Source organism: Phyllostomus discolor, chromosome 2 (genome assembly GCF_004126475.2).
Source record: "Phyllostomus discolor isolate MPI-MPIP mPhyDis1 chromosome 2, mPhyDis1.pri.v3, whole genome shotgun sequence".
In the NCBI taxonomy this organism is placed as follows: domain Eukaryota; kingdom Metazoa; phylum Chordata; class Mammalia; order Chiroptera; family Phyllostomidae; genus Phyllostomus; species Phyllostomus discolor.
The window spans coordinates 94263112-94289160 of record NC_040904.2 but is presented as its reverse complement, the minus strand read 5'-3'; the positions used below and the strand labels follow the sequence as shown (position 1 = coordinate 94289160).

Below are 26049 nucleotides of genomic sequence, written 5' to 3'. Positions count from 1 at the left end.
TTCTTTCCTCTTATATTAAATACTGTATGGCTTGTTCTCTGCTAAAATTAAACTCCTCTCATCATTTGATCTGAAAGCCACTCTTCACCCCACCCTTATAACCTATAACGCTGACCTAACCTTGACTCACCCTTCTTATCTCAGCAGATGTACACAGCATTACCTAATGTTTTGGGACAGAGTGAATGATCTCAAAGAGCTTTGGGGAAAGCATGGTTTTTTCTATCTGTGACCTTGCAGTAGTTATTACTCAGCTGGACACTATGAGGTTTAGATGTTAAATACAGAAATTCTACTCACCGTTACTGGTGATTTTTTAAAAAATTATTATTCATTTGGGGAATGTATTTCTGAGCTTCATTTTGCCCAATTGTTAAATGAGAGCACCAGCAGTCACAGAAGTCAAGGGTTATTAAGTGCTTTAAGATCTTCCAGTGAAAATGTTATACCACAATACACTTTTATTTCTGTCATTATTTCAAACATACATGATCAACAAAAAGTTTGCCTTTTATTAAACCAGATATAAAGTATCTCATATCTTGTTTTACTCCCAGGAGAGTTCTGCATCATTTGTACAACAGAAAGTCACAGCCAAAAGGCTTTCTTAAACATAATAATTTAATGGTTCCCTTTATGAGGGGCCATCTCTAGGGCTGTCTCTAATGCTCAAAATGTTTCTGCAAAATACATGATTTTATTCTTCATTTTTGGTGATGAAACTGAGATTCAGAACCATTTAAATGATGTGCCTAAATCTATACTATTAATAAGTGGAAGACCTGGGATTCAAATTCAAGTCAGTCTTTCCCTCTCAAGGCCATTATTTATCCTTATTATCAGGCCCTATCTGGTTACGGCTCCCATTTCCTGTAGCCAGTAGTGAGATGATGTTCTGAAAGAGTTAAGTAAGATGTAACTGTTGGTGACAAATATCTGAAACTTGTTTTTATAACTTGGATTTAATTCACAAATAAAGAGTAATTATCAATATGTCACAGATGAAGAGCTGCATGTATGGATCAGTATAATTTTGGTTCCTTGGCTTATGGATGAGGTATCCCCAGGGAGTTTCACAAGTCCACATGGCACCTCCTAACACTGGGTTCTGTGTAAGCTGAGCAACTTGTGAAACTCCTCTGTGTGAGGATAGCTCACAACTGGTGACTATCTGAGGAAATTTGTATAAAATTACCTTGCCATATGTAGATGTAGTTTCTTTTCTGAATCTGTTCTTAACACTTGCGTTGGGGCAAAACACCAATTTTTGGTGCTGGCTTTGTATGTTTTTCATGGATGGTTAGTTTTGGAAGTGTCACCCCAAAGGAAGAAGAATAGAGGTTGTGATTCTTTCTTACTTTTGCTATCTTCCCTCTGCCTTTTTATGCCTCTTTTTCCCATCTTATTTAATTTTTTCAGTTTGTTATAATCCTTTGATGAAAAAGACAAAATATTCAGACTAGAAGTTACTGGAACTTTAAATCCCATAAGACTATCCTTGCGATTATTTTTGTGCATATTTTAGTTTCTAGTTCAGGGTATGCACTGCATACTGGGAATGTATAATTTATACCTGTCCCACTCCTCTTGTTTTTTCTCAGTCTGAAAGAGTCTCTGCTTTAGACTTGTGATACATCCTGCAACACACCAGTTGCTAGATGTTATGATGGTGAGGGTATGGCTACAGTATGATTTCCTAGGATACTCTAAAGGGCCAAAATAATTTTAGGACTGTATAAATGTAACTACTTCTTAACTGTTAATGGGTTGAAATTACATCGGCCCTTTGAAGGCAACCACGAGGCTGATGTGGCCCCTGGTGAAACTAAGTTTGACACCCCTGGTCTAGTGGGAGAAACATGGGCCTTGGTGGATCCCAGCAGCTCAGCTCTTCTTACTACTAGTTGCGTAGCTCTAGAGGAGTTAATTAACCCTACAAGCCTCAGATTTTTTTATCTGTAAAGTGGACATGAATAATAATACCTACTTTATAGAGATATTATACAGAATGAGATAGCATATTTAAAACATTTAGAATAGTGCCTGACCCTCAGTGAATGTTGTTTGCTTATATTTCATGCAGCAAATAAAAGGAAAAAATGGGAAAAAGGGGAAATTAGAACATGATACTGGGTTTGAGAAAATTTTTTCATCATTTCAATGCAGCATAGCAGAGTATTTCTCTAGAGAGTGGAGACCCAGGTTCTATTTCCAGCTCTGCCACATATAAAGTCTTTGCCCTTAGCCTCTCAACATCTCAGTTTCCTCATCTTTAAAATGATTAAATAAGTTGGAGTGTATGATCTCTTTTTAGTTATACAGTTTTGCCTACAGAAGGTTTTTTCTCCTTCCCAGAGTAGTCAATGGCTGTCACTCAGCAGTGTGTAAGTCTCAAAAGCCAACAGCCAAGTATTGTAAACAAGCCTATTGTTAAGATATGCTTTTCTCTGTGCAACTATGTTTACATGTACATTTATGTCATTTGTATATTTGTCATGTGTCTGAGTATTTATGCACCTGCTTGCTTGTTAAAGTAAGAACACTAGAATAGTCATACATTTTTGTGGGTATGTATGTTTATATATAAGCTATATATATACAGTATGTGTGTATATATATAAATATATGTCTGTGTGTATGAGAAACAGATGCACTGTAGGCAGATAAAGCGGATAAATATAGATTCAAATAGAAGCAATGCATATAAATATAGACGTTGTATCGAGTGAAAGCAAACAGATCAGCACCATTTCATTAGTGCTTGAAGTCTTTGTAATAAAAAGAGTTGAAAATCAGTAACTGACATTGAAATTATTGATTGAATGACACTGTCAGATCAGAGGCATGGTATAAGGTAAGAAAATAACCTTTCTTTCCACTTTGAAGAGTAATTAACAGGAAGATATAATACTTTCAATTGTTTGACTTATACAAGTTTTTAGATGCTATGTAGTATGGTATTTCTTAAGAATACAGATGTGTTATCTTCCCTAAAAATACTACCAGATAACAAAAAATAATACATAAAAGAATACCTGTTCCAGTCCTGAGAAAGGACGTGACAAAGGTGATAAGATCCCTTTTGTTTGTATGCTGGGATTGGCAGCTCCTTCCTGTTTCCAGATACGTAGTTGAGTTGGTTTCTTTTTGCATCACTTCCACAAGCCCTCTGAAGTCTTCAAGAAAACCCTCCTAAAGGAGATGTCTTGAAGCACAAGGCCACAGTCACCATTGTTAAGTTATTTTTGTGAGTGTGTTGTGTGAGTAAAACTGGGCTCCCATCTGCTCCTTTCATGTCACTGTTTTCACCAGTCAAAATAATTGGTTGTGAATGTTTGCTTTATTTTGTTTTGTTTTAGTGGGGAGGGTATTATAAGTTAATTTTAGCAGGTTCAAGTTAGTTAACTTGAATGTCAGTGTTTTACAATGTTGCAAGTTATATCTTGGTCATGTGTTTAAATACTGTAGGAAAGAAAGGAGTGTCTCCACTCGTCCCCCAAATCTCACCTATTTCCCAGAACAGATTGCATCTTTTCTTCAGCTTTGTTATAAGGACATCCAGAGAAGCTAAAATTTGAAGGAAGCCCTGAAATTGTGCAGATACAAATTCTGCTTTTCCCTAATACCACAAAATCATCAAAGTTGTTGTTACTTTTTCTGTTGTTTAGTTTACTCTATTGCTTTTCCTTAAAAGGATGAGAAAAGAAGGCCGGGAAGATGTTCTAGTTCTCTCCTCTTTTGTGCTTCTTTAATCCCTGCTAGTGTTTCTTCCTTCCTGCTCCCAGTCAAGTTTAGACTTGAAGAAGAGCAGGCAGAAAGGACAAAGCAATAGGACTCATTAAAAATTGTGAGATAAATTCGAGCTGCCTAAAAAACTGAATTCTTTCTTTCAAATGTGTTTGGCTATAATTACTTTGTTGTTAAGTTCTTCAGCAAATTACGGATTTTAAAAGTGTCTCAGTGATCTTAAGAATGGTACGTAACACACACAGGCACACATACACACATATACAGTAATAAAATTGTAAAATATTTATTCCAAAAAAACCTGTATTATATGAGAAAATGGAGTATATTTTCCTTTTAGAAATTATTTTGAAAGAATGCTCCATAGCAATGTATAAAGTTGATAAGCTCTATAATACTTCAAAGCATAGATTCTTCAAAAATTGCTGTTTGCCTGATGAGTTCTAAAGTAAACTTCAACAAGTAAAATTATTATAAAATATCTGTATGGAAAAGATTCAATAGACTTTTAAAAAATATAAAAACTGTGGTACATTTACATAATGTAATACTACACAACAGAAAGAAGGAGCTCCTACCCTTCACAACAGCATGGATGGAACTAGAGAGCATTATGCTAAGTGAAATGAGTCAGGCAGTGAAAGACAAATACCATATGATCTCACCTGTAAGTGGAACCTAATCAACAAAACAAACAAGTAAGCAAAATATAACCAGAGACAGTGAAATAAAGAACAAACTGGCAGTAACCATAGGGGAGGGAGGAGAGGGATAATGGGCAAAAATAGGGGAAGGGTCAGCAAGGAACATATATCAAGGATACATGGACAAAGCCAAAGGGGGTAGGATCAAGGGAGGGAGGTGGGGATGGTCTGGGCGGGGGAGAGTGGTGGAGGGAAAATGCAGAGAACTGTACTCGAATAACAGTTTTAAAAAATGTAAAATAAGTCAACAAATAAAACATTTTAAAAAATAATCATTTGCCAAATTAATGTGGTAAAACTTCTTTATAATTACACAAGCACACACACATACATGAACAATCTAGACTTAAAGCATTATGGCCTATTTAGGGAGTGTTCCAGGATTAAAATTCTCAGGGAATTTATGTACATAAACATACACACACATATACACACATGCATTCCTCTTTTTTGTTCATTTCTTTACTCCTGCATTAACATACTGCTTAACATTTCATCAGGTACTTTAGATTACCAAAAAATGTTTACAAGAGAAAAAACAATGTGTGCACACATTGTTATAGACACACATAACACCCAGACACACACATTAAATTGTTAATGTATCAATCATCTGATTTTATATGCAGTATATTTTTTAAACTTTTATCTAGTATAAATCTTTAAAGAAATTTTTATAAACACGTATCTGGTCTGATTTAAAGGTCCCTGGGAAATAACACGTTTCCTTATCTATGACAAAGAACATTTTCCAAATAAGCATTTGAAAAACAGGAACTTATTGGAGCCAAGAACAAAGTAAAGACCTGTTTCTTTTTAGGAGTCATTTACCCTTTTTAGCTCTATTTGGAGCATGTGGTGACTCTCATGATTGGCATGGATAATTTTTTTTTTAAATCACTTCATATTCTGCTCTGGCTTTGTGGTATATTACAGTACATGTGGGCCTGGGAATACATAATTTTGATCCTCACCTGCCCAACTTTTTAATTAGCTCTGTGTCCTTAAGAAGGTTAGCTAATGGCTCTGTAACTAGGTTGCTAATCTATGAAATTTAGGCCAATCTTACTTCACAGGGCATTAGTATTAACTGGTATAATATTAGTGAAGTATGTGGCATATAATATGTACTCAGTAAATGCTAGTTTTTTTTTTCTGGCCTATTAATTTTAATTTATGTCTGTGATTACCTCCTCTTACCCCTCCTCAACACTGCAAGGCTTAGCACAATACTGCACCATTACACCTAATAACCAATGCTAGACAATAAGAGCAAGAGGTATTAAAAATTATTAATTGTCTAATAATGCACCCTGAGGATGAGTCTATGAGGAAAGAGATCTAAGGAAACCAACAGGAATTCTTGCCTCCTATAATTGTAATGTTTTCTAGTTAGTAAACAGGAGTAGGAGAATTTTCCACAAAGTGTTGTTGGAATTCTAATCACATCAATAAAGTAGAATGAAATATCTAACCAAGTGACATGCATTAAACCCTTTAAAGTAATAGTACATCCTCGTTATTATTGCCATTTATATACCAAGTTTTAATGTTCTTCATTCCACAGTGGATGTTGCTTACCTTACTTTACTGTAGATCAGGCTCCTTAATTAACACCAACAATATTTTAGGGAAAGTTATGTGGTCACAATTCCAATGTCATTGAAATTGCTAAATAGTTGTTCCTTTTAAGGAATAGGGAGAAAAAAATAACTTTTGCTGTAAGATATCTAGAGCTGTATTTCAGCCTGGAGTCCATCATTTTAGCTGAATTGTAAATCCCATAAGACTTAAAGTTTAGAAGGGAAACAATGACACAATCTTAATGACATTGGTTTGTGCAGCAAAGTCCCGGTTACCAGTTCTCTTTTACTATGTAACTGTTTCTGAGTTATCTTTGGAATTGAGAATTTGGCCAATATCATTAAGCCTCTAGGATTTCTCACTATCTCCTCCTTCTATGCCATAATTAATCTCTAAATAGTTGTATCAGTGGAATGGAAAAAAAAAGAAAAGGGAAAAGAAAGGTCACCGGGTACAATGGGAAATGAGTGGTCTAGAGATTGTAAGCCTTTGCTAGAGTCCATATAACACTAGGCCCAGTCTGCTTCCTGACAGTGCGGAGGCCTAGGCAGCAGTGACCTTTTGGCTCAGCCTAGAGCTGTAGTTTGCCCTCAGGTTCTCAGTGTCTTGTTGCTGTTTTCTGTACTGTATAATACTAAAGTTAAAATTTTTATTCCCTTTTGATTTCTGAGGACCTCAAAGTACATTAACAAAAAAGTTACTTTTATGAGGAAGAGTAACAAATAAAAGTTGGAAAAACAGATGAAAATTGAGAGAAAGGGAAGACTGAGATCAGGAATGGGTATAAATCAAGAAAATTGGTATAAATCAAGGTAGAATCAAGAAAAGTAATTCTCCCCACACATCCCAAGAATAGGGAGGAAGGCCAAGATAAGAAAATTAAGTATAAAGCCCTGGCTGGCATAGCTCAGTGGATTGAGCCTGGGCTGCGAACCAAAGCATCGCATGTTCGATTCCCAGTCAGGGCACGTGCCTGGGTTGCAGGCCACAGCCCCCAGCAACCGCACATTGATGTTTCTCTCTCTCTCTCTGTCTCCCTCCCTTCTTTCTCTAAAAATAAATAAATAAAATCTTTTTTAAAAATTAAGTATAAGATAGCTTTCAGGTGAACATTTAACAAAACGTAAGGATTTCTTATAAAAGAATTTTTTGAAATCTTTATGGCATTTACAATGAGATTCAATTTATACAACCTTTACTTATTCTATGCTGTGGAGAAATGATTTATGAGTTCTCAATACTAGTCTTCAATCTATCTTAAAATATATACCCTTGTGAAAGTTGCCTTCTGGCTTCATAAGCCAGGCAAGTTCTCGTCCACTTTTAAGAATCCATGAATGAAACAGCACTTGGAATGGCCTGTTGACATGGTACAAGGATGCTTATTGAAGTATGTTGCTGAGATTCATTAGATTTTACTTATGACCAGTTTAAAGAAAAACTTTGTGAACAGTTTGACTGAAATGTGCATGCTTAGCTCTATATGAGTTAATAAGATAGTCCTACTTCGTTAAAAAAAAAATACTATGGCTACCATTGCTGAACTTACTTTCAGCTGAATTTTCAACTGGAATTTTTTGAGAGATTATATTTGCAACTCTTCTCTAAAGGTTTTATTCTCTAATTAACTGAAAAATGGCATTTCTGAATTTCTAATCCAGAATTTTTTTCTCATAAAACTCCTGTTTAACCAAGAAAATGGAAATCAGTACATTCTTGGTTGCCCTTGTATTAATTTAAATTTGCATAACCTACTCAAAACTCAACCTGCCTTGCCCTTCAACTAAAAACTATATTCTCTCCCATTACTAAATGGCTACATTCTTCTCAGCATTTTTTAGAAGATTTTATCTATTTATTTTTAGAGAGAGGGGAAGGGAGAAACAGAGAGAAACATCAATGTGTGGTTGCCTCTCGCACACTTCCCACTGGGGACCTGGCCTGCAACCCAGACACATGCCCTGACTGGGAATCAAACTGGTGACCCTTTGTTTCAAAGGCAGGTGCTCAGTCCACTGAGCCACACCAGCAGGGCTCTTCTCCTTTAGAATGTGTGCATGAGAATGAAAACGGACATTTCTGTGCCCAAGACTGAAATGAAAAATAGTCCAAAAATGCTGATGAAATGAACACAAAATTTTGCAGATGTTGTTGGTTTTATAATTTTATTTAAGGTTTTTTTTGGTTAATCAAATGGAACTAAAATCAACTGACCACCCCCGCCCCCCAAATAATGATAGAGAGGAAGTATACTTCCTCATTATTTTGTGTCTGCAGCCTAAGTCCAGCCTAAGATTTCCTGTGAATGACTGAAATATATTTTTCTGAGGCTTTTCTAGTATACTTTTCCTTCAGAGATGTTTATCCTATAATCATTTTACTGTTTCAACAAGTGTTTCTTGAGCATAGAGAATGTGCCAAGCACTGTGCTAGGTGCTGGGTATAAGCCACATGCACACAGCCATCGGTCTTAAAAATCCCCGACAAATGGATGGGGTAGGCACCTTTTTAATATTTTGTAAGTTAAAATGGGTGAAAAGACATTGGATCATTAGAAATGAAGCCCCATATTTTTGTTCTTTCCTTTGAATGACCTCCTGTGATTTCTCCCATTCGCCATTTACAAACCCATATCCAGGAAGGAACAGGCTCCCTGCCTTGCTCTCTAGCTGGCTGCTGAAAAGGAGAATTTCTGTTTCTCCTCCTCACCTTAGTGGTTGTTTTCAGCTATAGGGGGGCACTGAGGAACAGGAAGGCCCTGTGCATAGCAGCAGAATCAAGCCTTACTCTCTGGCCTAAGCTGTGGGAACCGGGTGCATGGCATAGGAAGCACTGAGCGGCTGCGGGGAACTGGGAATGTCTATAATCATCCAGATCAAAAGTTAAAATTTAACTCTTCTCCATGGGCATAATATGAAAAGTTATTTAAATTTTTTTTACAAGCATTATTTATCAGTTTAGAATCTTTCCTTATTTTGCCCATTTTTTTCATTATCTTATATTGGGCGTTCTATTTAGCCCACTAATTTGTTGCATTTTTTCCTAAATAGTGACCTATTCAAAGATTTCTGAATGCATTCTTTATGCATTTTTAAAGGAGATGGGTAAAAGTGGAACATATTTCTGTTTGCCATTTTGTGCCTTGCAAATAATAGTCGTGATTAGGTAAACTAGTTGGACCATAGCATTGGCTCTCTGAAGTACAGATTTATGAAAGCATAGGGAGAATGATAAATAGGTGCATATGGAGAAGTCTGACAGGTTAGTGAAATTGCTATCAAGTAATCTGACACATTAGTACTTTAAGACATTCACCTGCCAGTAATCCTCATTATGTATAAGATTGGAATTTTGGGGTCACTGGCTCAAGCCCATTTTTCTGAAACCTGAACAATAACCAAAATTCAGAGCTAAAGGGAATAAGAATAAAACTATTCCAGGCATTAGAATTATTTCTCTAAATGAACTCTTTCTCTCTCCCCTCTCTGTTCCTCCTTTTTTCTCCTCTCCCTATTCCTCTCTCTTTTTCCTCCCTCCCTCTCCCACTCCTTTCTTTTTAGTGTTTTGAATTCATTAGATGGCATAGTGTAAATCAATAGTAAATGCTAACCGCCTACTCAGTACTCAGTTACGCAACATCATGTAACTGGGTACACAGAGACAAAAAGGGAAAAAGCATACACAGCCTTTACATTCAAAAGCTCTTGCATAATTTTACTTTTCCACAGCCAAAAAGGAAAAAAAAAAAGAAAAGAAAATAGCAGATGGGGAAACTTACAGTGTTTTTATTCCCCCTTTCTCAGACTGTTGAAAAGGAGTTAGTTAATATCCATGGCCATTTCTAGTTGCCCTAGGCTGCAGCCAAACATCCCATAATACTCAGTGCCTTAACTGGCTTTAAAACAGGATTTTGTGACCCTCCTTGATATGGTGTATTTTTCAGGTAATATAAAACTAAAATTATTCTGAGGTGTTTAGTGCTGACTTGGTTTTTACTTATTTTATGAAAATTAACAACATTTAAAGCACAAAATGAATTTTAAAATTGAAAGAGGATAAGGAAGGCAGCTGTGTGTGTATGCGTGTGTTTTTATTTGAAATGTATCCTGATGTAATATTTATGTAAAAAGCCAGTTATATAATCCCTATCTTTTGCTTCTGACTTTTGGGGCTGTACAAAGCTCTAATGTTTTGTTTTGTTTTGTTTTGTTTTGTTTTTGCTCATGACAAAATATATCCAAACACCAAAGTCCTAGTGAAAGAGAAAACAGCTATAGATGCTACAGCAGAGTCAATTCAAAGTCCCTATAGAACACATCCCCTAAACAGTAGTTCTATTGAAGAGACTCAACTTTCTGGAATTCTCATTTAGAACTTTCTGTCACACTACTCCCTGGAATACTGTTTACTTGCTGTATGCCTTTAAGTCCCAAATGTATAATAAACACTCCCGCCCCTTTGTAGCCTTCACTCCTTTCCCACACCCACCAACTTTTTCATTGGAGTAACTCCCCCAGCTTAAGTAGGAACACAGTGAAATTTGTATGAAATTGATCTGTCTTCCTTTCCAGTTATAATATTTTGCTTCACTTAACTGACTGATGTCCTCTGGGAACCAAGCATTTGTCTGACCAGGGAGGTTGGAGGGATTTTGAGTTTGGTTTTGTTCTTCCTTTTCAGTTTCTGCCTCTAAATGCTTATAAAATGGATACAAAGTGATGAGAGCATGGCAATAGGCGTTATTAGGTATCTGCTAGAAGGAAGTTAGAGCCCGTCTGTGAGCTGTGCAGTGGTAATTCTAAGTGTTATCAGTGCAATTAGAAAAGATGAAAGTAGGCAGAAGCGAGGATGGATCTGAGCAGGAACTGTTGAGGTACTTCACCTCCTTGTATATGGGACCTTTAGGCCATGCTTTATCTCTGGATGGTAATGTCGTATAAAATTGGTTTATTTGATTTTACTGAAGGTAAGAGGTGAGTTTCCTTTAGTTTTTTAAAAAAGAGTCAGGTTCTTTCGTGGTCTGTTCAACTTTCTCTTATGTGTTAGAATTTAGGATTTCTTTTGTATGGAAAAATCTAGTGCATAAAGATAAAAATCAAAGTCAGGAGAGTTTTGTCTGTTTTTTTCAGGTTTTGTTGTCTGAGCATGTGGCTTTCTGTTGTTAAAAACTATGTGATCAAGGTCATGGGGACTGTGGTGTCTCTTTCTGATGACATGGAGACACCTTCTGTTGTCTTAAATGTGAATAATTACTAAGCTAGTATTATTTTAAGTACTTTATGAATACATTTGCTTTCTGCTTTTCTTTCTTAAAAGAATCTATAGCTCAGAAAAATACATTGAAAAATAGTGAATATAGGTCAGAATATTCTAGTCTTTAACCAGGTAATCACATTCACAGGTATATTTTTTCTAAGTATCCCTCTACATCGGGTTATAGTTAAGTTTGGATTCTAATATACAGTTTTCTATGTATGTTCTTGAATATCAAAATGAATTCTGAACCATGTAAAATACACTCTTTGTAATATACTTTTAACATTTATCATCTGTAACCAAGCACTTCTGTGTAGTGCTTGGTGTGTAGTTCTGTATATAGGAAGTCATTTAGAGTACCCTGATTTTCAAATGGAAGTCATTTAGAGTACCCTGACTTTCAAATGGATTGCCCAGATTTAAAGGAAAACTTAGAACTCCATACAGTAGCATTTTCTTGGTTGTCAAAAATAGGTAGAAGCATCTGGTTATGAAAGAAATAAAGGAAAATGTCTTTGAGTAAAACATCTTTGAATTTTTTTCCTGCTTCAGACTGTAAGAAGAGTTCCCATTTTCATCTTGATGGATTTTTATACTCTCTGAACCATACTTAAGACAGACTTGACCTTTCAATGTCCAATAGATGCCAACTAATTCATTTCAACCCTCATTTTGAGTTGTAACCGTGGCCCTGGGAATGTATAGATTACTTGTGGTTTTTCTTTTGCAATATGGGATCCAGGCTTAGGAAGGACTGGCAGGCCTAAACTTTCTATTTCCTGGGCATGCAAGAAGCTAGGGAGGGTTTTAAATACTTTCCAATTTTTCAAAAGTCCTTCACAACTATTTCAACCTTGCTTCTAGTTGCTGTTGGCAGTAGTAATAGATACTTTTAAATGTTGCAACAAGAACCTCAGTCACTGACTTACCCTCTCAACAGAATCACTCTAGTTGTGCCTGGCACATAGTAGCTGCTTCACAGATGTTTTGCCATACTTTGGTAAGCTGGTGAGGGGAGCTGCTGTGTCCTTTCTCTCATGGTGCTTTGCAGGTAAGCAGCAGCAAGCCGTGTGAATAATAAAGGGGTAAGATGAAAGAGGATACAGAGCTCTTCAAGCATCAGAAATGGACTGATCGTTTTATAAGAAAGCCCTTATTATCCTGTCTCTGTCTTTATAAAAGTAGCAAATTGCAGAAGGCAATTTTATATTTTTCCAAGAGGTACTCAGTGCTGCATAGACCATTGGGTCATTTAAAAAACATAAATTTTGGCAAGCTTCTTTGGTGATTCTCATTAAGTTTAATATGCAAATGTATTAGTTATGATTCTGGATCTCAGATATACTCCCCTTGCACTCTGCCATAGGGTCCTTTGAGTCTAAGCTTTTCTCATTTTTTTCTGGTCAATTATATTTTAGGCTTATTTTATTTATATAAGTCCAAGGATGATAACTACAGATGAATTTCATGTGGAGTTCTTCTCTCTAGTATTTCATTTTAGCTATAGTAATTCCTGATCTTCCTAAATAAATTTTGGTATAAGTGAGTTATGCTCGTTATTTTCAAGGCTTCATTCTGGTGATAATATTGGGGGTGGGAGATGATCTGCTGGTATAAACCACGTATGGCTTCTAAATTATAAAGCAGTGAAAAGACAAGCATGTGAAATTATTGATAGATTGCTGCTTGTTAGGCAAGCATTTTTAAAATCCAGATTATATAGTTTTGGGGGATTTTGTTGTTTCACACTAGAAACTCTTTAAATGTTAATTTGGGGTTTGTTTCATTGCTCTGTGACTTAGCCTAAAAGGGTTTGGTTTCAAAAGGTTTCAGTTCACTCATTCCCTTTGTTACAGGACTCGGAATATAATACCATACATTCACTTACACTCATAAAGGAGGATAAGACCAGTAACTCACAACTCATGAAACCAGGGGTAAATAATCCATAGCTTGTTCTCCAACCATTGCCACAATGTTTATATCTAGAACATAAAGAGCAAACAACCAAAAACAAGGAAAAACCAGTTTGTTTTTATTTACAAAATGTTTAAGCAAAAGTACAGTAAAGTTCAAATGGAGCTGCAAATCTGGTGGTTCACAATGGTTTGATTTATTTTTTTAAACAGACCATGGATAATTAACCATAAAACATAACTTTCCCAAGACAAGTTACAGTGAATTGCAGAAATGGGTGGCAAGTCATTCACAACTGGTTAGAGCCCTTAAAGTTAAACATGCAGGCAGTTCCAGGAGCTGCTTTCTCAGAGTACAGTAGTATCTTCATTCCTAAAGGGAAGCATCCCTTACTTTTTATATAATATCACCATGTTGGTGTCCCCAAGAGAAAAGTAAATGGATACTTTTGCATGATTGCCATGTTGTCATACACATATTAAATACCTAGCATTTATGGTACTCTTTTCATTTCAGGCTGATTCACCATCACGAACTGAATATTCCTCTCACGACATTGCTGCCTGGTAAGTAACTTCCATTATTTCTAAACGGCAGTCCAAACTAGTGTATAAAGAGTCAAGTATATTTCTCCCAACCTCAGAAAGAATTAGACCTAAAGGTGCAGTGACTCTACCACTGCAAAAGCAAATTTTGAGCAGAACATATTTTGGCATTGGTAAAACGTATAGATTTCATATCCTATTTATTCATTTAAAATATCATCATTTAGAATGGCAAGAAACTATGATTCCAAGGACATATTCTCACAGATTTTTGACAGCTATTTTACAATGATTTTGCCACACAGAAGTAGAAGCATTCAAAGGATTTGTTTGGATCTCCTAAGACCCACAGTATGTATTGGCAAAGGTGATACCTGTGTGGACAAAAGAGGGTGATGTGGTGAAGTTGGTGCTGACATCTCCCACATGGAATGCTAGATGTTTTGGCATCAAGCGAACACACACACAACCCTCCAAACATTTTGTGATGCTTTGAAATACCTATTATTATTCTATGACATGCTGCAAAGGAGAAATACACTTGCTTCATTTGGATTAATCTTAAAATTAGATATGATTGCTTGTATGTACACCAACAAACAGCAGGGGAACATGTCATTTAAGAACATGAAACCCCAACCCCCTGCCTTTACCAGTTAAATGAAAGGACGAAGACCAGGGCTGCAAGTGAACATAAGTTTGAAACTTTGAGGTCTATGTGTCTTTTAGTGAGAATGTGTGAAGTTTCAAAAAGGTTAGTATTGTGGCCTTCTAGAATTCTTGAGATTTCAGTGGCTAGAAAGAGGGTGCAGATCAAGGCTGAGGGTATACTGGTAGATTATCATGTAGTCAGACACAGCCTGAAAGAGCCCAGTTTGCGAGACGTTGGCCTGCATTGAAATGCACTGGTAAATATACTAGAGAGGGAGCGGCAGGGAAGGGGTGACTTGCCTGGCATCTGACAAGATTCTGCCTGGCCCCAGTCAAGCCTGTTTAGTCATGAGCATCATATTCATCCAAACCTTTAAAAGTTACTCTCTTGACTTCACTTTATATGAATGTGCATAAAATGAGGAAAATAATATCTTGAGATAATAAAGATAGCTTTCTAACAGGGACTTTCCATATCCATTGCACATAATCCATAGTTGTCATTATATTTTTGTCTCTAGTTCTCTTGCACATCTATCTCTGCCTCTCTGAACAAATCCATCTCACCAGTGAAGGCCACAAGCTTTAAGGTTGTAACTCCCCTTTCCTCCTCACCCCCTCCCATGCTTTACTTGTTATACTGCCCAAAAAGAAACTCCTATCAGTATGAGCCTCAGTAGCTCAGGGAACAGGCTTATTTGGTAACTTTAATTTGTGGCTCCCAATGATCTCATCACAAAATGGCCTGAATTTCACACTCTGGCTTGTAAAGAAGCCAATTCCTCCCCTATTCCTATCCAGCACACAGAAAGCTCTTTATGTTTCTATGATCAGATAAAATCTGTATTGATGTTTCTTTTCCTGTGGGTGTATTTCCTTTCTAGGTATGAAGATTTAAAATAATCAGGGCAGTGCTGTGTGTTTGCAGTTTCTCTGTTTTAGTACATGAAAAGCTGCTTGGGAAAGGACAGCACATCTTATCCATGAGTGAACATTTATTTTAATTTTAAAATGATACATGCTCATTAAAAATAACTTGGAAAAACACATAGTAGTAAAATAAAGAAAAATTAAAGTAATTATTTCCATAATTTAAATCTAATCATCAATAACCATTTGATATATGTCCTTACTCTCATGTTCCCCTAAGGACATATCTTCTATATAATTTTGTGTCCTGCTTCCCAAATATAACCTAAGAATTCTACATGTAATTACACAGTTTTTATAAATATTATTTTAAATAAGTATGTACTATTGAAGAAGAATAGCTTACTTAACCTAAATGTTCAATAAGAGCATTGTTTTGTTTTTGTCTTTTCTTTTACTTACTATATTTCCATATCTTGCATACAATGAGTAAATGAATCAACCAATAAATGAGTAAATGAATAAAAGTTCAGATCAGTATATATTTTTAAAATTTTATTATGAGGAATTTAAAATATATTAATGTAGATGGATTTACTACATTGAACTCCAGTACACCTGTTACCCAGCTCATACAATGATTAACTCATGACCCATCATTTTCCCAGGCTACCACCATGTTATTCTGAAGCAAACCCCAGACAGCATAACATTTAGTTCATCAAATTTCAGGCCCATCATGATTTTTATATGTTAATATTAAAAAACATTTAGATAAATAGTTATAATTATTGTATATAGGAGTATTTTTCTTCTGAGTATACTCTTATCATATTTTCCAAAATGGAACAATTAATCATAAGAACTCATTAGTTTTATAATATTCTTCAACACATCTGTGAGCCAAAGGGCAATTTGGTTTACTAGAGAGACATTTCACAGATTTGGCTAAGTTTCTTGGAAGAACTATTATGTTGTGGGGAGGGGACACTTTCTGTATTTGACTCAGATATAGGACAGTAATTTGCATGCCAGATCTATGCATCATTGATTATGCTCATTATTTGATATGTGCTGTATTATATGCAATTCTGTATCTACAGTAAAAGGAAAACATGGTCCTCTGACTAGTTAGAAGTGCAGTGTGGTTTCAGCAAACCCATACTAGATAAATATTGTGAACCTACTTAAACTAAATGTAACACTAGATTTAAAAGTTTGGAATTTTTACTCACCAACACTTGTTTTTTTTTTGTTTTTGTTTTTGTTTTAATTTTACTTATTTATTTTTAGAGAGGGAAGGGAGGGAGATAGAGAGAGAGAGAGAACCATCAATGTGCGGTTGCTGGGGGTCATGGCCTGCAACCCAGGTATGTACCCTGACTGGGAATCGAACCTGCAACACTTTGGTTCGCAGCCCGTGCTCAATCCACTGAGCTACGCCAGCCAGGGCAACACTTGTTGTTTATTGATTTACTAATGATAGCCATTATGACAGTTGTGAGTTCATATCTCATTGTGGTTTTAATTTGCTTTTCCCTGATGATTAGTGACATTGGGCATCTTGTATGTCCTCTTTAGAGAAATGTCTATTCATATCTTTTGCCAGTTCTTAACTGGATTGTTTATTTGGTGCTGAGTTTTATAAGTTTCTTATACATTTTTTTAGGATTTTATTTATTTATTTTTAGAGAAAGTGGGAAGGTGGGAGAAAGAGAGGGACAGAAACATCAAGGTGTGATTGCCTCTCACATGCCCCAACTGGGGACATGACCAGCAACCCGGACACGTGCCCTGACTGGGAATCAAACCTACAATCCTTTGGTTCCCAGGCTGGCACTTAATCCACTAAGCCACACCAGCCAGGGCTGGGTAATTTTTTTAAGTGCTATGTTTGGGAAGTGGGAACAGAAGTAGATGGTGTATTACAGGACAAAGGGGCCTCCCCATGTGCCTGTATGTATGTTCTTGATTTTTCTACGAACACTTCAAGAACCCTGTCTGAGGCAGCTTCCGTGGCTAGATTGGATTCTTTACACTCAGAGCTCCAGAGGTGAGGAATGCTCTATGCAAGTTAGCTCTCAGTAGAGAGCCTCCAGCTCAGGTTTTCCCCTACCTCTCTGTCTGCAAATTGCAGGTTAGTGACTGTTCAGTAGCTGTGTGTTATCCAACAGGTGTATTCCACTCATCAGTAATTCAGGGTGTGAGTAAGTATGTAACATAATACATCAGTATAAACTGAATTTATGTGTTACTCAGGTCTATTTAATCTTAGGAACACATTTTCCATTGGCCTCGAAAGTGAGTAGCTAGAATATTGATGTGTCTAAGCCTTGGCGAAGGAAAAAAAGGAGCTACTCCACCACACTAAATCTCTAGAAAAATATGAGGGTTTTACAGTACAGACACATACAAAATATTTTGAGCCAAATTTGGTAGAGGCAAGCACATGGGGGGAAGAAAGAAAGAAAACACAGAAGTAACATAAACAATAAACTACTCAAAGCAAATAGAAAGCATTTGTAAAATTTGTCAGACTAAATGGTATAAACAATACAAACTCTTTTTTTCTTTCTCTTTCTTATTTTGTCCCCTCAGTTTTCTGATCAATTCTGTTTCTCCTTTATGATGGCCTGGCATTATCATCATTGGAATGTCCTCAAAAGTCTGAGAATGAATGTAATGACACTGAGGCAGGCATTCCAAGATAGGTAGAATCTAGCCACTATAGTATTTTAAAGCTATAAGGATATTTTATCATATCTCACAATACCCATATTTTAAAACAGGTAACCAGACCATCATTATTTTAAGATTGATATTGACAACACAAAACTGAAATAAGCCTTCCTCCTGCATTTTTTTTCTTACATGTGGCTTTGGATTATGTAACTCATGTTATATAAACCTAAAATATAAACTGCCTTTTAAAGAGTATAGTAAGTTTACCCATGGTTCTTTCTAGTTAATGTATTCTACATTAAACCCAAGTGAACTATCAGTGCATCATCATGATAATAGCTATAATAGTAATTATTATCTTTTTATCATTTTTTATTAATGTTCGAATACAGTTGTCTCCTTTTTCCCAGCACCACTTTCAATCCTACCCCCCTTTGGCTTTATCCATAGGTCCTTTATACGTGTTCTTTGATGAACCTTTCCCTTCTATCCCCCATTATTTCCCTCCCTCCTGCCCTCTGGTTACTGTCAGTTTGTTCTTAATTTCAATGTCTCGTTATATTTTGCTTGCTTGTTTGTTTTATTGATTAGATTCCACTTACAGGTGAGATCATATGGTATTTGTCCCTCACCACCTGGCTTATTTCACTTAGCATAATGCTCTCTAGTCCCATCCACACTGTCACGAAGAGTAGGAGCTCCTTTCTTTCTTCTGCATAGTATTCCACTGTTATTATTAATGATAGTATTTGATTCTTTGTATATCTGTGTGGCATTTTCTTACATTTTTGGTCTTTGAGCCTGATGTTTGTTCAGTTTTTGTTGCATTTGTGACCATATGTATCCTCAAGCTATAAAATAACATTTCTTGGAATAAAATTGTATTCCATATCTTTTACTCCCTTCCCCCTAGTCAAGTTTGGAATCATGGTTAGATGATTCTCCTTATATAGGACAAGGAATTATTTGCAAATACCACCATCAAGCCAAGATTTTCCTTTTAGAGCTAAAGACACAGATAGTTACAAAAGAATAAAAAGGTTTGTTCAAATCATCAGATCCATGTTTCATAAAGTTGGCATATTTTCTGGATAAACTTTATTGGACATGAAACATACTGTCACACACAGCTATCATAAAGATGGGAATTTTAGATTCTCTCACTGAGACAACTTTGGTGATTCTGTCTCACCTGAAGTTGTGAGGGAGGGATGAAAACCCAGCTGAAGGCAAAGATATTCAAGGGGATGATTTTGCAGCCAGCTCAGTACTTTTTCTTTGGAAATGTTTAGGAAAAGTCTTCATTTTTCCCCCTCACTGGAGATTTTGCACATAGGCTCCAATAGAAAGAGCATATTTTTGGATATAATCTTCTCTTTGGGGGACTGCTTCACTAGCAAATCATACTAGGCTCCATAGAGAAATGGCTCTATTTGTTCTATCCTGTTCTATGAAATATTCTTAATGAGCTGTCGATGTATACTTCTTGCTCAAAAGTAAATTGCTCTCTGGGTTTTTGACAGCCACTTTGTGAATCAACCATGCATTTGTGGTGTAGAGATCTGTAACTTCTGAGTACTAAGATTAAAGACTTTTATAATTCATTATTTAAAGACATTTTAACCCTTAACTCTTTCTTGCTCTTTGTGCACAAACAAGTTGATTGGTTAATCATATCTTTGTTTAATTTTATTGTTGCTATACACGTTGCACATAAAACAGGAAAGAGGAGAGGCTGTTTGTAAGAGGTAAAACTACTTTCTCTGACTGTTCTCATTTTCTAATGTTTGATTACATCAAGACCTGCACTCTAAGAAGTGTGTTTTTGTTTTGCTAGAGAAAAAAATGATAGAGGGAAAGGATAAATCCAGTTGTATAAAAATCTTGTCGAGCACAACTTGGCACAATAACAAATATCAATATGTCTTTCAAACTCTACTCCTCCACCCCTGGAGGACCTTGATTTCAGTACTTGATAAGGATCCAGAGCAAAGAAAAAACAGAGACTACCTTTGAGACCCTTAGAGGTCTGATCTTTTATGAGGATATGATAGATTCAGTGGGTTCTTAGAAGTCTGAGTTAAATCTGAGATGGCTTATTCAGCCCTGGTTTGGATCAGAACTCACACAGTTTTCTGCAGATCAAATACGAAACCCAGAGTCTAAGTGAAACTTTAAGATTTTCTTCAGGTCATTCTTTCAACAAACTTTTACCTATGCTTACTATATGGCAAGTAAATATGAACCTATTTCTAATTTATTTATTTATGTATGTGTGCATGTATGTATTTATGTATTTATTACTTAAGCAAGGGAAAATCTCCTTATAGATTTCTAAAGGCCCTATGCATCTTTTCATGTAGCCAAAGTTCCATCCCTTCCAGGAATTCTAGTTGTCACCGGTGATCTTGTCTTTGTCTTTTCTCCTAGTTCTGCCTGTGGCGCCTGTCACTAGCAGTCAAATAAGGACAATTTTACCATTCTCTTCTGCTGCTCTAATTTCTTTTTTAGTGCTGGTACATGAATTTGTTATTCTTTATAATTCCCTTTGAAGTCAGAAATCCAAGGGGAATCTAAAACCAACCAGATGTTTCTGCTTCTGGAGCAGGAAGAGAGTAAGGATTCTAAATTTAACAAAACTCGATCTCAAGGAAAAACACAATTATTTCAAATAGAAATCATTTTTAAACCCATTTATTTGCTATATATATTAGTTAACTTATATTTATTAGTCAGTTGTAGAAAATATAACCTATCGATTTGCTCTGGGGAAAATTTATAAATTTTGTGAAAATTTTCAGCAAACTCATGTTGTGGTTTGCTGAAGCCTATTACCTTTTCAGAGTTTTAGTTCTATTGCTCTACACATTTTCCTCACACACTTTACAGTGAAAGTTTTTTGTTATTGTTGTTGTCATTATTATTGTTGTTGAAGGATCACTACCATGTCACATCAGGCTGGGAGGCCTATTTTGCAGACTATCCCAAGAGGGTGAGGTCAATGCAGCCAGCAGTTAGGGAGAGAAAGAAAGGAGATTTGCCAAATGGAGTACTTCAACCTCTTTTGAAATATGTAGATCAAAACAAGAATAAGAGTTATGAAGACCTTCTGCATAAAATAAAGAAAAGCCTTGTGGTCTTTCAATGAATCAAATGATGTTGCAAGCAGCATGAATAAACAGGCTGTGATATAGAGAAAGTTAGATATATTAAAATACAAAAGAGAAAAAGGTGTCAGTGAGATGATAATTGTGGGATCTCTCAGACTGTGTGTCCAAGGTTTTAAGCCCTTATACAGACAGAAGAATGATTAAAAATGAAATTTGAGAGAAGTAAATATAAGATGGGGGTACAAGGAGACCCTGAACTCACCTCCTTCCACAGACATACCTAATATACATCTGCATATAAAACAATTCCTCTTAAAGAACTGATGCCCAATAGAACAGCTTCTGTACAATAAACAGGAGAGGGACCACATGGAGAAGGGTAGGAGAGATCCAACAGGGCAACCTTCAGTAGGGAGTGGTGCCACTGAAGTTCTCCTACACAGACTTGCCTGCCCTGGGTCACAGTGATAAAACAGCAATTTAAAGGACACCTAGCAGATGATGACTAAATTTATCATGGTCATCACTTCTTAAGGTATATAAATGTCTAATTACTATATTGTACATATGAAACATATCGTATTTCAACTATAATTTAAAAAATAAAAGTAAATTAAAAATAAAGTTCACCCTGGCTGGCGTAGCTCAGTGGATTGAGCGCGGGATGGGAACCAAAGTGTCCCAGGTTCGATTCCCAGCCAGGGTACATTCCTGGGTTGCAGGCCATAACCCCCAGCAACCGCACATTGATGTTTCTCTCTCTCTCTCTCTCTCTCTCTCTCTCTCTCTCGATCTCCCTCCCTTCCCTCTCTAAAATGAATAAATAAAATCTTTAAAAAAAATAAAAAAATAAAGTTCACTTAGACTATACATGAAAAAGATACATTTACTAACCCAAAGCATCTTCCAGACAGGTAAGGAACTACAAGAATTCTCTGGATCTGTGGAAAGCCTCTAGGATAAGAGTGGCCAGGGAGCACCATTATTTACATTTAATTTTTACCTGTATAGCGGGGATGGGAACTTGGTCCAAATAGTCTATCCAGCCTGCAGGACTACCACATTGTGCCCTGGGCCACCTTGGCCAGCACACATCCTAACTCCAGCCAGCTTGCAAATCATGGTGCACTCAGAGCTGCATGCCCTGGGAGCCTCAACTTGTGCCTGCCCCAGATCCCCCCAGCTGGTCTGCCAAGGTATCCCCAGAGATATGAACTGTGGGACACTACACCCAGAGCCCACTCAGACCCAGGCAGTTTGCCCACCAGGGCACCCTTGTTAGTGCATATATAGTCTACACAGAGGTTGCTCCTACACAAGACCACTCATTAAAGATCAGGAAAAATATCTGACTCATCTAATTCATAGCAATAAACACAAAAAGGCAAACAAAATGAAGACATAAAGAGATATTTTCCAAATAAAGGAACAACCCCCCCCCCACCTCCCAAAAAACTCTTTAATGAGATGGAGATAAGTAAAAATAAAAAAAATTAAAGTAATGGTCATACAGATACTTATCAAACTTTTGAAAAAGAATAGAGGAACACAGTGATAACTTTACCAGAGTGTTAGAAAATATAAAAATGAACCAATCAGAGCTGAAGAATAGAATAATTGAAATGAAAAGAAAAATACACTGGAGAGGATCAACATCAGGTTAATTAATACAGAAGAGTGTATTAGGTACCTGAAAAACAAAATAATCAAAATAGCAAAAAGAAAAAAGTAATTTAAAAAAAGAGGATAATTTAAGGCTCATTGGAACAATATCAAGCATACTAACATTTGAATTATAGGGGTTCCAGAAAAGGAAGAGAGAGAACGAGACAGAAAACTTATATGAAAAATAATTGCTGAAAACTTTCCTAACCTGGGAAAGAAAACATACATTTAGGTTCAGGAAGCACAAAGAGTCCCACACAAGATTAACCCAAAGAGTCCAAACCAAGATATTTTATCACTGAAGCTAGAAAAGTTAGAGGTAAAAAGATGATCTTGAAGGCAGCTAGAGGAAAACAACTAGTCACATACCAGAGAAACTCCGTAAGGCCATCATTTGATTTCTCAACAGAAATTTTATAGGCCAGAAGAGAGTGGCAGGACATATTTAAACTACTGAAAAGAAAGAATCTACAACCAATAATACTTTATCTGACAAGGCTATCATTCAGAATTGAAGAAGAGATAAAGGGTTTTCTAGACAAGCAAAAACTAAAGCACTTTATCACCACTAAACAGGCTTTACAAGAAGTGTTAAAGGGTCTTTAAGCAGAAAAGACCATAACCATGTATTAGAAAATATATGAAAGAAAAAAAATCTCACTGACAAAGGCTAATATGAGTATATAGTAAAGACAGTGAATCAGCCACCTGAAAAGCTAGTGTGAAGTTTTATCAAAGAAAAAACATTTTATCTTCAGACTGCAGAGTACATGTTCTTTTCAAGTGCATGTGGAATAATCTCTAGGATTTATCACATGTTAAGCCACAAAATAAGCCTCAATAAATTCAAGAAGACTGAAATCATATCAAGCATCTTTTCTTACCACAATATTATGAAACTAGAAATCAATTATGGAAGAAAACTAGAAAAAAATCACAAACACATGAAAAATAAACATGCTACTAAACAACCAATTGGTCAACATGAAAATCAAAAAGAAAATCAAGCAATACCTTGAGAGAAATGAAAATGGAAACACAACTAGCAAAATTTATGGGATTCAGCAAAAACAATCCTTAAAGTGTAGTGCCTAGCAATACAGGCCAATTTCAAGAAACAAGAAAAATCCCAGATGAACAATCATACTTTACAACTGAAGGAACTAGAAAGTAAAGAACAAACAAAACATAAAGTTAGTAGAAGGAAGAACATAATAAAGATCAGTGTGGAAATAAATAAAATAGAAATTAAAAGACAATAATAAAGGTCAGTGAAACTAGGAAATTCTTCCTTGAAAAGAGCAAAATTGATAACCTTTAAGCCAAACTCATCACTAAAAAAAGAGAGTGGGCCCAAATAAATAAAATTAGAAGTGAAAAAGAAGTTACAGCTGATACCACAATAAGTACAAAGAATCATAAAAGAATACTGTGAAAAATTATATGCCAACATATAATATATAAATTTCTAGAAACATACAACCTTTTGGGACTGAATCTAGAAGAAACAGAAAATTTGAACAAACTAATTACTAGGAACAAAATTGAATCAGTAATCGGAAAACTCCCAAGAAACTTATAAGAACAGGACCAGCCAACTTCACAGGTAAATTCTACCAAACTTTTAAAGAAGAATCAATACATATACTTTTCAAACAATTTCCAAAAGATGGAAGGAAAAAAAAGTGCTTCCAAACTCATTGTATGATACTAAAATCATACCAAGACATTAGAAAATTATAGGCCATTATTCCTAGCAAACATAAATACAAACATTCTGAACAAAATATTACCAAACCAAGTTCAATAATGCATTAAAAGAATCATACACCATAATCAATTGGGATTTATTCCAGGGATGTAAGGATGATTTCATATCCAGAAATCAATCAGTGTGATATACCACATTAACACAACCAAGGATAAAAATCACATGATCATCTCAATAGAGCAGAAAGAGTATTTAAGAAAATGCAACATTTATTTATGATTTTAAAAAACTTAGCAACTAAGTAGGTATATAAGGAACATACCTCAACATAATAAAGGCTGTATGACAAATCCACAGTTAACATCCTCAGTGGTGAAAACCTAAAAGCTCTTCCTCTAAGATTTGGAAAAAGACAAAGATACCCACTCTCACCACTTCTACTAACATAGTTTTGGAAGCCTTTGCCACAGCAATCAGAAAAGAAAAAGAAGTGAAAGGCATTCATACTGGAAAGGAAGAAGTAAAACTGTCACTATTTGCAGGTGGCATGATACTATTATGCGGAAAATCTTATAGACTCCATAAAAAAAAGTATTAGAACTAATCAGTGAATTTAGGAAAGCTTCAGGATACAAAATTAATATATAGAAATCTGTTGTGTTTAACCAGTTATCACAAAGAGTAATTAAGAAAATAATCCCATTTACAAGTGCATCAAAAACAATAAAGTATCAAGGAATAAATTTAATCATGTAGGTAAAAGACCTATGCTTTGAAAACAATTAAGACTTTGATGAAAGAAACTGAAGATTACACAAATAAATGGAAGAGTAGACCATGCTAGTGGTTTAGAAGTATTAATATTGTTAAAATGCCCATAATACCAAAAACAATATACAGATTCATTGCAACCCTTATCAAAATACCAGTGGCACATTTCAAAGAACTAGAATAAATAATCCTAAATTTTATATGGAACCACAAAAGACCCTGAATAGCCAGAGCAATCTTGAGAAAGAACAAAGTTGAAGGTATTATATTCCCTGATTTCAGACTGTATACAAAAGGATAATAATTAAAACAGTTTGGTACCAGCACAAAAACAGAGACATAGAGAAATGGAAAAGAATAGAGAACACAGAAATAAACACACATTTACATGGTCTATTAATGGTCTATTAACTTCACAACAAATGAAGTAAGATATAAAATGGGGGAATGACAGTCTTTTCAGTAAATGGTGTTGCAAAAAATGAAACTGGACTACTTTATTACATTATATACAGAAAAACTCAAAATAGATTAAAGGCTTAAATGTAAAACCTGGAGATTCTTGTATGGGCCCTGACTGGAGATTGAACCTGCAACCTTGGCTTATCAGTATGATAGCACTCTAACCAACTGAGCTACCTAGCCAGGGCCACGCTGTAAATACTTTGACACCGGTCTTAGCAACATACATATTTTTTGATATGTCTGCGTGGGCAAGGGAAACAAAGTTAAAAATGAACAAATGGGACTAAATTAAACTAAAAAGGTTTTTCACAGTGAAGAAAACCATCAGCAAATGAAAAGACAATAGGCTCAGTGAGAGTAGATATTTGCAA

General features: G+C 35.7%; 1 protein-coding gene across 7 annotated transcripts in view; it reads left to right on the top strand.

Annotated features, from left to right (window-relative positions):
- The window catches only part of ZBTB20 (zinc finger and BTB domain containing 20), a 708962-nt gene that overhangs the window by 309536 nt on the left and 373377 nt on the right, over positions 1–26049 (top strand). For all 7 annotated transcript variants that reach the window (XM_036017291.1, XM_036017298.1, XM_028504756.2 and 4 more), the window contains exon 4: positions 13725–13774. The gene's annotated coding sequence lies outside the window, so the exon portion shown is untranslated. The remainder of the gene's footprint in view (positions 1–13724; positions 13775–26049) is intronic.